Source organism: Eucalyptus grandis, chromosome 8, assembly GCF_016545825.1.
Source record: "Eucalyptus grandis isolate ANBG69807.140 chromosome 8, ASM1654582v1, whole genome shotgun sequence".
Lineage (NCBI taxonomy): Eukaryota > Viridiplantae > Streptophyta > Magnoliopsida > Myrtales > Myrtaceae > Eucalyptus > Eucalyptus grandis.
The window spans coordinates 70,599,326-70,612,484 of record NC_052619.1 but is presented as its reverse complement, the minus strand read 5'-3'; positions in this window follow the sequence as shown (position 1 = coordinate 70,612,484).

The following is a 13,159-nucleotide window of genomic DNA, read 5'->3' as shown; positions in this document are numbered from 1 at the left end:
ACATAAATTCATAAGAACTAGCTCTACTGGCTTCTTAGCTCTCCATACACCTCCGGATGGGAAGGGTTGTCTTTGTCATTTTCCAAGAAGATAGCCTTTACAGACATCTAAAATTTCTAAAATAATCGGAAAATCTTTCATCATATTTTTCTGATGAAATTTTTTTAACCCTACAAAGTTGAAGCAGCAAAATCTTCGATACCATAGCCATGAATCATCAAGTTGAGTTTTCATGGCTATATTTCCAACATATTTCCAACAAATAGGAAAGTTCTCATCCTCCATTTTAATAGAGGCTAGAATATTTTTATATGTATCATAGATATAGCAAGTATCTCTTCTACAGTATAGAAAATACCCACTCTGTACATTTGGCCAACCCACAGTAGATTTTGGGCAACGATAGGAACTCATAAATTATGAATATATTATGGGCCTTTTACTTGTTTCTATGGCAATAGTGCATTTTTCCTTTGACATCAACTAATGCATTGTTGCCCAATTTCACTTTGGATTTCACCGATGTATCAATATCAGTGAATATAAATTCATCCCATGTCATATGATTGCTACACTCACTATCAATGTACCATGTATCATTTTCCTTATCATTTGTTACTGGGCCTGTGTAGAATGTATTCTCTTCACTTTCTTTTTCTTCCACATAGTTGGCTTGATAATTTGTTTTCGAGTGACAATGTTTTTCTATGTGGCCATATCTTTTACAAAAGCAGCATTGGGGCTTATTTATAAGGGTTAATACCCTGAAAAATCCCAAATTGGTATACTCGTGATAAATTTATCCCAAACTAATTTATTGATCACCAAAAATCCCGAAGGGGTACATTTTTTACAAATTTACCCTAAATTGGTATACTTATAACAAATTTACCCTCTATTAGTTTCCGTTAAATTTTATTGTCAAATTACTAAATTGAATGACATGTGACAGTTGATTGATGTACCAATTTGGGATTTTATTCTTCGTTTGTTACAGTTATACAATTTTTGTGATTTTTTGTGGTATTAATCTAATTTAACAAATGATATATTTGTCACAAATGTGTAAGTTTGAGATTTTTGACAGTCAAATAAATTAGTTTGTAGTAAATTTTTCATAAATGTACTAGTTTAGGCTTTTTTATGATCAGTCGAGGTAAATTTATTATGGATGTACCGGTTTGATATCTTTCATGGTCAAAAAATTAGTTTTGAGTAAATTTGTTACAAGTGTACCATTTGGGGGTTTTTCAAGATATTAACCCTATTTATAAACTAGCAATCCTTGTCCAAATGATTTGTTTTCTTGCAAATACCACAAGGTGGATATTTTTCCTTTTGAGTAGTTTCTCTTCCTCTTTTATTTTTCCATGAGCTCCTTCCACAATTTTAGACTAATGAGATTGGATGTTCATTTTAGACTAAAAGGCTACTGTCGACTGAATTTTCATGTTGTGCCATCAATCTTTTTTCATATACTTCGAAAGAGCCGATTAATTCACTCATTGACATGGTCTCTAAATCCTTAGTTCCTTCTATAGTGGTGATAATTGGATTGTATTTTCTGATAAGTGGCACTAATATTTTTTCTATGTCCATTTCCTCAGTGATTTCATTTCCATAGACTCTCATTTCATTAACTAGTTTTTGCATATCCCACAATATTCTTGAATGGTCTCATAATTTCATTTTACAATTCTCAAATTCCATTCTCAAAGTCCAAAGGTAAATTGTGTATCTTTTCAGTGCCTTGAAATTCTTCTTGTAATGTCTACCAAGCCTTCTTCACAGTTTTCGCTCCAATTATTTTCAAAAATACCATTTTCAAGAGTGCTTGCTGAATAACACATAACACTCTCGCATCTTTTTGTAATTGATTCTTCAGAACACTCGCACCTTTTCGTGGAGTCTCATAAGTCTTGGACCATCAAGAAGGTAATCAATTTTATGCTCCAATAGTTGTACTTATTCCCATCAAATATAGGAACGGGAAATGAGGATGAAGTAAAGTTGGCCATAGTTTAGTTTTTGGATATTTGGATGGATAGGTTTAGAAACAGGGAGGTAGGACAGTGCCCAATATTAATCAAAGACGTGGTTGTGACACCTTCATTAGCATTTGCAGAAGTTAGGTGTTTGATGTGTGTGTGTAAACAAGTGAGTGTTTGTGTGTGTGAAATATGGAAAGAGAGTAGAGAAAAAGGTTAAACTAAGAAATTAGGGAAATATACACGTGACACCAAAATGTCTAAATATTTATATCTATTACATTTTGAATGTTTGAGGCATTCAATACTAAACAACACTCAAATCTTTGCTATTAAAAGTAAAATAATAAAAATCGAAAGTAAAAAATAAAAGTCACTGGCATAAACCCTCATATTATAAACTATGGAGGGCGATGTTGCCTATATCTCCGTGTAAGCGCGGAATGCAAGATAGAATATCGTCTTTCTCATGGAAAATATATTCTTCATATGAAGCATTTCATCATTTGGAAATATTATCAAAAAAATCCTAAATTCATAATACGAATGCCAATTAAGTTCTAATTTTTTTTAATTTGACCAATTTACTCCTAAAACTTTAGACAATTTACCATTGTAATCCTTTCAGCCAATTTTGATTTGCAATTGTTGATTGGGACATTGGTCATCCTATGTGCTCGACTGGCGCTAAAATAGATAATTTTTTGCAATTTTTTTTTTAGATTTTCAGAATTTTTCCTTTTCTTTTCTTCCTTTTTTTCTTCCCCATTTCCCTTCACTGGTAGTTGGGTCTCGGTGAATGTGTCTCGTCCCTTGCCATGGCTTGCAACTGGTGAAGTGAAATAGAAAAAAAAAATTATAAAAAAAAAGGAAGAAGAAATAAATGGAATGAAATGGAAAAAAATTTTAAAAAAATTTAAAAATTGCAAAAGTCATCCACATTAATGCTAGCCAGCGCTAGTTGTACCACATAGGATGATCGCCATTGATTGAGTTATCACATCAACGACTTCCGGCCAAAATTGGTCAGAAGGACTACATTGGTAAATCGTCAAAAAGTTAAGGATTAAATTGGGCAAATCAAAATGTTTAAACTTGAATTAGCATTTGTACAATAGACTAATAACTTCCTTTCTTTTTTTTTCATTATTATCCTGTTAATATTCTGTCTGCAATTGAATTAATGATTTGAATAGTGTGAAACGCAAAAGTTAATTGACTATCCCAACTCGCAAGTCCAAATATTGCCAACCCCTCAATGATGCCTGCGCACTCCAATAATGCATTTAACTTATAAAGAAAAATTAATAGTATTATTTAGTCCGATTGTCGGAGTAGGAATTATGGACCAGAAACGTGAAAGCTACATGTGTTCATGCTGAGGCTTAAACCGGCGTAATAATGTGCTCTTACCAATTCATCTGATACATAAGTTTCAACGCAACGAATTAACTAAATAAAGTGGTTATATTCAAATGTTGACCTCTTGTCTTCGATTTCTATGCGTGTTAACTTAGGTAATGCGACTATATCCCATGCGAACTACTTTAAGGAAAAGTCACTTGCGTCGGCCAAAAGACTTGGACTTAATTGGTTCACAGGGTTTACGGCATTGTTTTATATACAAGCGGTAGATGAATATCCACACGCGTGTCCCTAGATCATAAAAAGCAAAAAAAAAAGTAGGCAACCCATAAGAAAAGTTTTTATTCCAAATCAATTGCACATCCTTGGCAAGTGACTCAAAATAAGAGTTAGTAACTAATAATTAATTATTAACTCAATTGAAAAAACAATCAGTAAATAACTAAAATAAAGTTGATATTTTGATATGCGAGTTCGTAATTTCAATAAAAGTTGATAAGTTGTTACAAAGATTGGTAATTTGGAATCTATCGGATAAGTATAGATGAATGACTCCTAACATGTTTGTATAAGATACGGTAGTAAAAATTGGAATTCATTGGAATGACGGGTAATTCATTACAATCCAACTAACGTCAATAATTAAATATAAAAATCGATCATTGAATAATGGGTTGGTGGACAAGCACTTCAGCAAGTTAATTGATGATTGAAAGTTGCCCTAATTTTTGTTCACTGGGTGGCAGGAATTGACCTTGTGATGTCTCTTTTCTTTAGGCTCGTTATGTTTTCTTACGTAGCCATTTCCATAAAATTCAGGTCGTTCCTGCCAGAGCCCTCATCGGCTTGCATCTCTCTGTTGTCGGTAGTTAGTCGGGCTTGCGGTGGCTTGTAGTGGCTTATAATGGAGAATTTACTACTGGTATTAATAGTTGTCAAACTCGCGTTTGTCTAGAATTAAGGAATGACTTATTTAACTTCTTGACATACATCGGTGTCTTTTGGATATCTCTCTCTGCTGTTCTCTGGTTAATTTGGAAGGGAAGGAATAACTGTGTTTCAAGCACAGGTCCCTGACTGCGGTGAAGCTACAAGAAGCTGCTTCCACTACGTATGAAAGTATTGCTTGCTGAACAACTAGATCCAAGGAAAAAACGGAATTCAGACAAACATCGGGTCGAGTTTGCAAACCACCTCAAAAGGGCGTCTTGGAGCTGAACATTGATGGAGGTTACATGGGAGGGACAAACGAGGGAGCCATAGCATGCCTCCGTCACGATGGCTCTGGTCTTCTCGTGGATGGCTTTGCGCCTTGGATCTCAGTCGAGCAACTCCTTCGAACTGAACTCAGATTAGTTTGATTTGATTATTGGATTATCAGATGCAGAAGAAGCCTCTTGGGAGGTCAGTTTGCTTATTAAAAAAGCCCAGGCCCAGCTTAGTTTTTATTCGGATCTTAAAACGGCCCATTGCAATCAATAGGCAAATAAGGTGACGAATTGGGTTGTAAAACCTAAAAAAGGCTTTCCCTCTAATTGGATCTAATATTTCCCTTAAGCCCTTTGGGATTATGTTTAATCATCCTTTATCTTGATGTATGAGAACTATATTTCGAAAAAGTTGATGTAAATCCAAGCAAAAGCATTTGAATATTGTGAAAGTTTAAAGAAATTCAAATCTTAAAATATGAGTGGCACGATTCAAATAAAGTAAAAGGTGGAAGTCAATTTAAATAGACATTAAACTGGCTGTGTTCAACATAAAATAAAAATAAAAATTACAATGTTTGATGAGGGCATTGAGTTGGCATGAATCCATGATCTGAATTCTACACGTAAACGTGATTGAAGGCCCTTTTAACTCAATTGCGAGGATCTGAAGTGAATTTTATAATTATTTTTTTTTCACTTTTATTTAAATGATACGTGGAGAAATTATTGGAGGCCAAAAACGTCGCGCCAATGAAACAATATCCAAATATCTTCGAAGTCAACGAAGGGAAAAGCCAGAAACTTGAAATGCGTTCCAAAATACTAAGACCACAAGCCACGGGTAAGTAATTCAAACGAGATAAATTGGTGAGTGACGCTGATTAAGATTAATAATATAAAAAAAAATTAGTAAGTGAAAGGTGTTACTGATCAAAGCAAATACAAGTTGGTAACTCAAAAGCTAGTAAATTAAAAAGAACAATTAACTGTTAGTAAGTAATTCAAATTAGAGATGGCAAACTCAAACTAATTAGTAGTTTAATCTGATAAAATTTGTTTAAGCCGCTCTACTCTAAGTTGGTAATTTCACATAAGAGATGGTGAATTTGAAGTAAATATGAGTAATACAAATAAGAATTGATCAGTTAATATAAATTTGGTAATTTACAAATTGTTAAACAAAATTAGAAATTTCATAAAAGTATTAGTAAATTACCAAAAAGTTACATGGAAAATAATAGGATTAATATTGCAAAAAACCTCAAATTAGTCTGGTAAAAAAATTAATTTTTGATAAAGTTATCACATATGTACCGGTTTAGAGTTTTTGGTGGTATTAATACAAAAAGATAACCACTTCAACTTTCTTGTTGACAATATTTTGACTATTATCACCACTAATTTAGATTTACCAGCACATATAAAAATTCATATAATCTTGGCATGTAACATTTAGTTGAAAATTAATTTTGGGCATGCTTTGCTATGTAGAAGATGTTTCGTTTTGCCCTACTTCACGAAGACAAACTTGGACCTCAGTGCCCGTGCATGGTTAGGTTGAGCCGATCCAACATTTAACTCAGGGACCAACATACACAGTGTTGGTTCTCAATTTTTGGGACTAAGGATCAACTTCGTTGAGCTTGAGACCGAGGATCAAACCTAATCCAGTTCGGTTCTAAAGTCAACTTGGGACCAATCAGTTTTTTTTTCTTTTTTCTTTTTTGTTTCCTTTTTTATATTACTTAAAATGACAAACATACTATTTTAGATTACATATTCATCTTTAATGTGACATTGGATAACTAAATTATGAACACAAATACATATCAAATATAAATATAAAATAATGTAATAATAGAAACTTACACGTGCTAAAAGTAACAAACCATAAAAATGAACATGCAAGGCGAGAGAATAGAGGCGAGCAGCAAGGTGAGTGAACAAAGGCGAACAACGAGGTGAGTGAGGCAAGCAAAGAGAGGCAAGTTGTGAGCAGGGCAGGCGATGAGCAAGCCGAGACAATTGAAGAGGGTTTTCGTGTTTTTTTTTATAAAAAAAAAATTGGTCGAATTTGGTATGGGTTTCTACTTTCTAATTTACAAGACAAATTGAATTACAAAGAGAGTAGAGGAGGAGATGCTAGAATTTAGAGTAGACAAAAGCCTTGGGTTGGACAAATCATAAACTCTTAAGATCGAGAATCAACCCACACAGTACAGGGTCCAAGGATCCTAAGATTAAGGATCAACTCGATCCCTCTAAGGACCGACCCAGGACTAGCTAGGGTGGGTCGATCCAAAGTCGGTCTAGGGTTGAACCTAAACTGATATTCACCCCTACATGCACTAGTCCCTAGTATGTATGCTCAAGCCCCCAAGAAACATGCTTGAGTACCGAGGTCCATCTAGACTAGCTTGGATCCATCGAGGTCAAGCTTGGTACCTCGATAGTTGGATATACAAAAGCTGGGCTTGGGTCTCTCAAGGCTAAGCATGGGAACTTGGATCCCATGCCTAAGTACTCAACACCATGCCAAGGTCATTGGTATTCAGCCCCGTCCAATGCGGTCGGGCATAGGTTCACAAAGATGGGGTGGAGTGCCCGCACTTGATTCTATTGAGGCTAGTCTTAAGTCCCTCAAGGCTAGGTCAACATTGGTGCCCATGCCCAGGTTAACAACGGCTATACTAAAGTAACCAGCTCCCTTGCTAATGTTAGTAGTGCTTAACCTGAGTCCATTTAAACCATGCTCAGTTCCTCCAAGGTTGGGCTTGGGTTCATAGAAGTTAGGGCCAAGTTGCTTGAGCTCGAGCCCAAGCCCAAGACCGCCAATGCCTAGCCCAAATTGATAGATGCAAGCTCAAGTGCCTTAGGCAAGGCCCAAGACCCTAGTTCCCATGCTTGGGTCCTTGGCAACCATGCCTTGGTAAGAGGCATCTAACGTGGGTCCATCGAGGTCAGGCTTGGTTATTCGATGGATGGACCTTGGTCATAGAGATCGGTTTAGAAGCCTCTTTTCTTTTCTTTTCTTTTCTTTTTTTTTTTTTTTTTTTTTAAAAAAAAAAAAAAACTTATGGATATATCAAGAATCTAAACATGGTTTTTGACAAGAACAAACAATTAAATGACCACTTGACCCACGTATATTTTTGGCAAAGAATACCAAATCAATTCTAAAGCTATGGTACATATGTTAATTTAGTCATAAATATTTTAAGTTTGTAGATATAGTTCTAAAAATTTGTATGAAATTCAAATGTAGCAATTCTTATTGATTTTTGCTTGAAAAACTCAACATGGCAATCTAGTCATCACCTAAAAATATGATGGTATTGTTCTTTTGACTAAGATGAAAAGGAATAGTACCAAGGAAAGAAAAGAAAAAAAAAGGAAAAGGAAAATTAAAAAATTTAAGCCAACTGGCATCATTTTGTCTAAAATTGTCTAAGTAAGATCGTCGATCGTGTCACGTAGGACAATTGATGATAAAGATACCACATTAGCAATGTTAAACCAAAATTAGTTGAAAAGATTACATTGGAATCTTTAAATAAAAAAAAATTAAGATTATATTGGAAAAATTGAAAAATGATTGAATCACCGTATGTATAATAAGTTTAGTATTGATTTGGTAATTTTTCTGGTGTTTTGGTAATAAAACGATATAAATTTTATTTTTATTGTAAGAATATGACTTTTTTTACCCAAAAACATATAATAGGCTGATTCCTAGGTATATCTGGGATTGAACCGAAATTGTTCGGTTCCTTATTCAAGCCTTTTTATTTCAATTTGTCAGCGCAACGGTCGCTCTCATCTAAACATTTCTTATGTGCCCTGTGAATTCCTAGCCTACGACCTAACTGGAGGATCTAAGCTCTTTTACTGACTCCGCAAGCCAGTCCATGGGGTCATCCATTCTTCATAGGCAATAACTATTGAAGAGAAACATTGCTAAGAATTGGAGCTTGGATCGAGTCATGTCTAGGTCAAGTTTGGCTCGTTAATTGTATTGCATGAAAATGGTTCAATAAGAGTCGATCTATTTTCGACCCGACCCGACCCACAAAAGTTTATGGGCCTATTCATAGAGAGAGATCACAATAAAATCTTTAGCATGGAAAATGTATTCTACTTATCAAGCATTAGACCATAGGTTAATATTCTCTCATGCAGTTGATTTAATGTAGATCTTTTCCGATCACGATCGCAGCACAACTTTGAGTACAATAAGCGATTGAAATGCAATTACAAAGAACATATAATGATTTCAAAAGTGTGAAACGTAAAAGTTAATCGACCATCTCACGTCCAAAGAATGTTAAACCTTCAATGAAACGTACACACTCCGATAATGCCTTCGAGTTAACAAGAAAAATTAAAATTACTCTATATTACGATTTTTCGGCGAAGGAAAGATGGACCGGAAACTGATCTTGTAAATGTGCCTATTGGCAAAGAATTAACTAAAGAAAAGTTTTTTTCTTTTTTTCTTTTTTTGGTCTGTAAAGAAAAGTATTCAAATGTTGACCTTTCAACCTTCCAAAATAATTTCCTTTCTTGTTTTAGGAAATAACATGTGTTAACTTAGGGAAAATTATCATAAAAGTCCTAAATTTATTGCGTTTGTGTTAATCCAGCTCTAGATCTTTTAATTTGGTAAATTTAATCCTAATTCTTTTAACGATTTACCAATTTAATTCTTCCTATTAATTTTTACTGAAAATCGCTAATGTAAATGCGGATCATACCACGTAGAAAGCGCGGCATTGAAGAACAATATAGTCCTGTTGCAAAAGTGGGTGGACTAGAAAAAAGATAAGGAGGGTAAATATCTATTCCATAATATATGTTTTTCCATGCATTTCCTTCGAAAATTATACCTTCAGATTTTCACATGGTGGTCCCTCTTTCTGTTTCCTTTCCCACTTTGAACCTTCATCACTAAAACAGGAATCAGAAAGTTGTGCTGATAAATGGAGTAGTTACCACTATGATGGTGGTACCACAGCTGCCATCCCTCGTTTATTTAAGTAAGAAACGACAGAAGCAATATATCAAATCGAATAAAGAAATTGTTCAATATAAAATGAGCAGATCCGGCAGCTTGTGAGCTCAAGTTCCAGCAGCGTTACCAGCTTCTCTGTTGGTTTATAAAGCTGTAATCATCCATGACGCAACCCCTTCAATTATGTATTAGTTTCTCCTGTCACGCCTAAAACTGATTATGGACCACATCTGCTCCTTGTCAAACAGGGGCAGCTGATCTTGGAACTATGGAGGGAATCGAGTCTGGACTTCGTCTCCACTTTTAATCTCATTTCCTTCATTTTGCGTCTTTTTATAAGAAGTGAATCGAGTAAATCGAAGAACGTTGAGTATAGCGAGGGGATTGTCAATTTTTTACACCACCCGAAATTGGCAAAAACGAACCCGATTAAACAAGGGATATGTTTGAATGCATCTAAGTAAAAAGTGAAAGGTATTTTTTTTTCCTTTCTGATGAAAACTTAAAATATTATTCGAATTTCAGAAGATTATGAAAAAATCTGAAAAAATCTATGCGAATCTGCGTAAAAACACTTAAGTATGATGAAAGTTTCAAGAGTTTCTAATCTGAATATAAATCAGAGTACATGAATGACGCGATTTAAATAAATTAAAAGATGAAAGTCAATTCAGATGGACATTAGATTTATATCTTATGCGTGTTAAATAATGAAGTTTATGATGTTTGATGAGGGCATCGAGTCGGCCTGAATTCATAATCTGAGTTTTATACGTAAACGTGATTGAAGGCCCTTTTAACTCAATTGCGAGGATATGGAGTGAATTTTATAAATATTTTTTTCACTTTTATCTGCATGATTTCAAGAAACTATTGGAGGAGGCCAGAAACGTCCCGCGACTGAAACAATATTCAAATATGTTTGAAGGTCAACGAAATGAAAACCAGATACTGGGAATGCTCCCTGTTAAGTTACTAATTAATTTTGCAATACCAACTCTCATGAGAGTTAGTTTTCAATGTTGATTTTTTTTTTCAATTAATAAATTATATTATCTCTAACCAAAAAATTATCGTATCATTTACTAACATTATCTTATTAACATTCAAATTTATTTTACATTTTATGAAGGTACTATAACAACCCGAGCCCCACTGTGTAATATTATCCACTTTGGACACTGAGTCCTCACGGCTTTAAGCCTTTATAAACTAGCACAGGACTCCTCTCTAAGCGATGTGGGACTAGAGAGAACCCCTTCCCCTTCCCTTGGGCTGTCACACTTTCCACCCCTTAGGAGCATAGTGTCCTCGCTGTGGCCCCACACGTGGTCAGGAGTTGTCGGCTCTAATACCATTTGTAGGAGTGTTCGGTTCTAATACCATTTGTAACGACCTGAGCCCCACTGTGTAAACATTGTCCGCTTTGGACACTGAGTCATCACCGCTTTAAAATGCGTTACGCAAATTATAGGGATTCAAGCCTTTAAAAAAGTAACCCAGGACTCCTCCTAAGCAATGTGGGACTAGAGAGAACCCCTTCCCCTTCCCTTGAGCTGTCCCAGGTACTAACCTCTTTTTGTTTGACATAAAAAATTAATTAAATTATTAACTAATTTTGAGTAATCAAGTCTCATTTGAGTTACCAACCAACGTTAATTCAGATTTATTCCAAAAAAAAAAAGTACCAACTTTTTAATATGGTTACTACTTTTACTTGCCACCCAATATAATAGTTGGTCAATGAAAAATAATCAAACAATTGTTGGAATTTCACTCAAATGAGAGTTGATAGTCTAGAACTTGTTGATAATTATGATGGAGAAAATTTTATTAATCAATTAAAATAATGTTTATAATTTCACATAAATATTAGTAAATTTAAATCATAGTTAAGAAAAAAAATAAGGGTGGGCAAAAGAAAAGAAAATTTGATAATTAAAAAAAATAAACTTGCTAAGTAACTTAAATGAGAGTTAGTAACTCAAAATCAATGAGTAATTTAATTGGAAAAAAATTGGGTAAGTCAATCTGACTAAGAATGGTGATTTCTAAAAAATTAGTAAGTTCAAGGCATTGCTAAGAAATGCGGATTTTGTCCAAAGAAAGAAAGAAATGTGGATAGAAATTTGTGAAGAAAAGTTGGCAAATAAAAAAAAAGTCAAATAAGTACTGGTGACTCAAATGAAAATTAGTAACCCAATTCAATTTAACGGAAGAAAAGCTACCGACTTACTTTAGGTTCATAATTTTTAAAATGCGTTAGAAACATAAGAATTGGTAATTAAGGCATATAAAAGTTGATAATTCAGTAGAAAAATGATAAAATATAAAGAAAATACTGTTAATATAGATAAAGCAACAGAAACGATTTTATTATAATGAGATGGTTTCAATTTCAAGTGGCAGCCTGTGAGATCAAGTTGCCTCAAGTTGCAACTTTTACTAACTGCTTCGCTGACCGTTTATAGAGATTCCAATAGGCGATTACGCATTCAATTCAATTTAGAATATATGGGATTAGATTTCTTTTTTCTTGGTCAAAATATATGGGATTAGATTCACACAGAACATTTTATTCTTGATTGGTTAATTGTGTTTTTGGGGGCTTCTTGCCCCCAATTTTCGACTCATCTGACTTATATTGTAATAGAAATTAGAAGCTTGGATTTAAAGACTATTTAACATTTAATTTACTTTATGGACTTTACTCATAATCAGATAAATTTAAATATAAATAATTATGGGCATAAAACTATTATAGGTGCTCAATGTAAATTCATTTGCAACAAGTGATGGTCACTTAAAAAATAAAAGTCAAATTCCAAACCTATAAAATTTAAAGTTAACATTAGATGTGAAGATCACAACTTATTTCAACACATAATATAGTCATTCACAATAAGTAGCCAAATTCAATAGTGAAGTGAAGGTCATATTCTAAATCTCCCTAAACAGAAAATAAAGTGGGCCTTTGTCTTTTGTACTGATATTTTTGCTAAATAAATCTATAGCAAAACTACATGCCCAAAATATATTCACAAAACTTCCACACAAAATGGTGATAATAATCTATAAACATGTCGATTTCTAATTATAGATTTTATCTTATAGTTTATAGACCTAGAAGACATGATAATATAGTTAGACTTTGCAAAATATCATACAAAAATATGTCTATCTAATAATTTTTTTTTGTCCCTCTAACATCTATCTCATATAATAGGAATAAGATTCTATCCTTATATTACCATTTACAATATGCTTTTTCTTCCTAAAATACTCTTAATTTAGGGGTAGTAAAGAAACGATAATACCCATGTAGGCCACTACCCTAAATTTAGAAATACAAATATCCAAATAACATTAATAACATTAATAACAGGGGTAGTCGTAATTTTTCATTCAATCGCTCTCTATTCTTTTTCTCGCCATGACAAAAATGAATGAAATAATCAAACCCAAAACTCAAAAAGTGCTGAACAAAATCATGAATAGAGACTAAATAAGATGCTGAGTCAAAATTTAAGCAAATGGATAAGTATAGAATCATGCCGATGCTTTTACTAAACGGCATAAAAGAT